The sequence below is a fragment of the Prunus avium genome, chromosome 7 (assembly GCF_965620075.1).
Source record: "Prunus avium chromosome 7, drPruAviu1.hap1.1, whole genome shotgun sequence".
NCBI classification, from domain to species: Eukaryota; Viridiplantae; Streptophyta; class Magnoliopsida; order Rosales; family Rosaceae; genus Prunus; species Prunus avium.
The window spans coordinates 34141356-34145657 of NC_142290.1; the positions used below are offsets into that span (position 1 = coordinate 34141356).

Genomic DNA, 4302 nt, shown 5'->3' on the forward strand with positions numbered 1-4302 from the left:
AACTAAAAATTTGCAACTCTACATGGTCTGTGTTGCAGATATATCTGGAACAAGCTTTGAAAAAGAATGGTGCAGAATCAGGCCATCGAATTCTAAGGAAAAGTTATGGTGGCCATCGGAAATTGAAGGAAAACAAAGGTGGTGAAGACAGGAATAAAACGAACAATGTTAGGGAAGCCCATCTGGTAGTTGCTGCCCTCATAGCAACTGTAACATTCGCAGCAGGTTTCACCATCCCTGGTGGTTACCAAAGTGAGAAAGGACCAGAGCAGGGTTTTGCAGTTCTATCAAAAAATGCAGCTTTCAAGGCCTTTGTTATAACAAACACACTCGCCTTGTGTATGTCCAGTTTCTCTGTCTTGATGCACCTTTATGTATCGATGCACACAAAGCGAAAAGGGACTTCTGCAGCGTTTGACGTGGTGTTGTATATCACTATGTTGGCTTTAATTTTTATGGTGGTTGCATTCATTACAGGGACATATGCAGTATTATGTCATTCTCCGGGACTTGCCATTACGGCTTGTGTGATTGGCTGCTTTTTCTTCCTTATCTTGACTCATGCCACACTTTCTGAAATTTCCCGTCCCTATCAACGGCTTGGACAATTCGTAGGAGAGGCATCATTGTTGATGACGAGGATGCGGATATCATCCCTGTCACTTTGGCATCCTTTTTCATTTAAGTACTAGTTATGGTTAGGTTAAATTAATAATCCCTCGCCTCGCCCTCAATTATTAATTAGTTTGGTGATGATTTGTGTCGGAGACTCAACTGAAAAATTGCACTCTACTCTTTGGTCTGTGTTGCAGATGCGTCTCATGAATGCTTTGAAATGAAATTAATGGTGCAGCATCAGGCCTCCCTTCCCTTCCAACCTTCGTCCCTTCCTCTCCTCTCCTTGCCCTCTCCCCTCCCTTGGGCTTTTATTAACTCTCGGATGGCTTGTATTGCTTGGTAGTTTTTCCTGGATTTGTGTGGCTGCTTTTGTTTGCTTTGCGTGTCTTCATTTTGCAGATTTGGAGTTCCTGCTTTTTGTTTTCTACTTGGTGACGACAAGGTGGGAGAGCAACTTATGTATTTCCTTTTGTGTATATCAACTCTTTTTAACTTGGGTGCAAGTTTGTAGTCTATAGTTACGAGAGTTTAAAATAAAATAAATATATCGTTTCTGCATCTGCGCGCTGAATGAATTGTTCATCTCATCGATTGTTCGTCATTTGAAGCACAAAATATTTTTAATGAATTAAGCAAACTGTATGTATAAAATAAACTTATTAAATAAAGAATAATTAAATAAATGGCTGAAACAACGCTCAATTTGGAGAAAAAATAATATGAGAAAGAAAAAAATTTGGACTGCATTTATCATATTCGATAACAGAATGAACTTTAACAAAGAAAAAAGGGGAAGCTAGTTTGTTGATTGATTGATTGTTCTTCTCAGGAATAATGATGTCGAACAGTTTTAGCCCTCAGCTTTAGCCCGCAGGCTCCCTTCACTCTTTTTTAACATCTGCGTACTATAAGACATGGCTTTCTCTTTTTCTTTTTCTTTTTTTATTCTCTCTCCGCCGCTCTTCTTCTTCCTCTTCTCTCTTTTCCTACGAGCGTTGTGTCGCTTCAGCCTGCAAAACAGAATAAAATTTAAAAAGAAAAGGAAGTTAGTTTGTTGATTCTTCTTCTTGTCACGAACAATATTAGCTCTCAGCTTTGGCTCCCTTCACTCTTTCTTTTTCTAACCTCTACGTACTAATTAAGAAATTGAATTCTCTTTTTCTTTTTCTTTATTCTTTCTCTCGCCGCCACTCTTCTTCTTCCTTTTCTCCGTTTTCCTAAGAGCGTTGTGTCGCTTCAGCCTAGAAAACAGAATGTAATTAAAAAAGGGAAGAAAAAAAAGAAGGAAGTTTGTTTGTTTGTTGATTGTTCTTGTCAGGAATGATAAGCTCTCAGCTTTTTTCTAACCTCTAGGCTCTACGTACGTACTAAGACATGCATGGAAAACATATTCTGATCTTTTTCTTTTTCTCTTTCTTTATTTTAATATTCTTTCGCTCTCCGCCACTCTTCTTCTCTCTTTTCTTTCCATCTATATAAGTTTACCCATTTTCCCTCTCCTTGGTCACTCTTCTTCGCCCTCTCAAATTCAATCTCAACTAGTAAAACCAATTTTCATTCATTCATTCATTCATTCATCTGACCTTGTCATTAACTTTTCCCAACATCCACTCAAAAAGTGGAAGCTGATCAGTACTTTATCTTACGCACAACCAAAAAAAACCACATGGATCACACCACTTGGACTGATCAGACTCTGTCAGCATCGGTCGAAGTCGTTGACCAGGAAGCTGCTGCAACAGACATAAAAACTGATGAAGCTGCTGCAACAGACGTCCCAATTTTAATGGGAATGGATCTAGATGTTTTCAACGCTGCAAAAGAAGGCAAAATTGATGTCCTCAGGGGACACGATCCGCAGCATCTTAACCAAATATTGACTCCAACCAGTAACACAGTCCTCCATGTTTATATAGCTTATGCAATCACCCCAAAGCTCGTCAAACCTAAAGAAGAAGCGCCGATCAAGCCAACCAGATTTGTAGAGGATATCCTTCAGATCTGTCCGACACTGCTATGGCAGCAGAACGAGAGCGGTGAGACTGCCTTGCACATGGCGGCCAAACATGGTCGTGCTGAAATAGTTGAACTTCTCATCCAAACTGCAAAAGCTCGTCGTTGTGAAGACCTTGAGCAAGGGGCTGCCGCCTTCGCTTTATCATCATCATCAGAAGAAGAAGCAGCCTACTGGAAGATTTTCATAAGGACACCTAGTAAGGAAAAGGACACAGCCTTGCACGAGGCAGTGCGGTTTAAGCACGTTGGTGTGGTGGAGATATTGATCAGAGAAGACCCTGACTTTTCCTACCCTCCTAATGTTGCTGGGGAGACTCACTTTATTTGGCTGCCGAGAGGAGACACAAAGCTTTGTTCTCCGAAATACTTCGCACTTGCAAGCATCCAACTTACCAAGGCCCCATTGGTAGAACCGCTTTGCATGCTGCAGTGATTTACGGTGATGAAGGTAGGTATATATAAATATAATAAACTTATAAGATTATTATTATACACTATTTTTAGTTTTGCATTGATTAATTATTCTTTTTATATATACTTTTTAGAAATGACCAAAGAAATACTAGAGAAGAAAAAGGATTTGGCGATAGCAGCAGACGAACAAGGGTGGACCCCACTTCACTATGCTGCATTCTATGGTCGTGCTTCAATTGTTACACAACTACTAGAAGCTGATAAACGCAGTGCCTACATGGGTGACGAAGCTGATAAGAAGACCGCTCTTCACATTGCAGCCTCCAAAGGCTATGTTAATGTAATGAAACAACTTATTTCCTATTGTCCTGATTGTTGCGAAGTGGTCGACCAAAGACGTCGAAATGCTCTTCATTATGCTTCGGAGAAACATCAATCACGAATCATGACTTTTGTTCTAAAGGATTCATGGCTTAGCAACATCCTCCTAAATGCCAAGGACGTTGACGGCAACACACCCCTCCATCTACTTGATGCTTTTCTCTTCAGGACTCGTTTCATTGGTGATGCTAGAGTTGATAAGATGGCATTCAATAAGGAAAACATGAACGCTCTTGATGTCATTCTAGCTAATGATTCAATAAATGAGGTATGAACTTTTATCTAGATAACTTAATAATCCCTCGTTAAGTGAGAATTTGTGTCGGAGACTCAACTAAAAATTTGCGACTCTACATTGATGGTCTGTGTTGCAGACATGTCTGGGACTAGCTTTGAAAAAGAATGATGCAGAATCAGGCCATCGAATTCTAAGGAAAAGTTATGGTGGCCATCGGAAATTGAAGGAAAACAAAGGTGGTGAAGACACCGATAAATTGAAGAATGTTAGGGAAGCCCAACTGGTAGTTGCTGCCCTCATAGAAACTGTAACATTCGCAGCAGGTTTCACCATCCCTGGTGGTTACCAAGGTGAGAAAGGACCAGAGCAGGGTTTTGCAGTTCTATCAAGAAATGCAGCTTTCAAGGCCTTTGTTATAACAAACACACTCAGCTTCGGTATGTCCAGTGTATCTGTCTGGTTGAACCTAACTGGATCGATGCTGCACACAAAGGGACGATGGTGGCTTCCTGCAGCGGTTTTCTGGGCGTTGTTTTTGACTGTGTTGGCTTTAATTTTTATGGTGGTTGCATTCATTACAGGGACATATGCAGTATTATGTCATTCTCCGGGACTTGCCATTACGGCTTGTGTGA

General features: G+C 40.5%; 1 pseudogene across 1 annotated transcript; it reads left to right on the forward strand.

The window, feature by feature from the left end:
* Positions 1 to 2147: 2147 nt before the first annotated feature.
* On the forward strand, positions 2148 to 4302 carry LOC110754759 (protein ACCELERATED CELL DEATH 6-like; annotated as a pseudogene). Its single transcript, XR_002526355.2, has 4 exons — positions 2148 to 3082; positions 3180 to 3697; positions 3804 to 4115; positions 4249 to 4302. The product of XR_002526355.2 is annotated as a protein ACCELERATED CELL DEATH 6-like (transcript).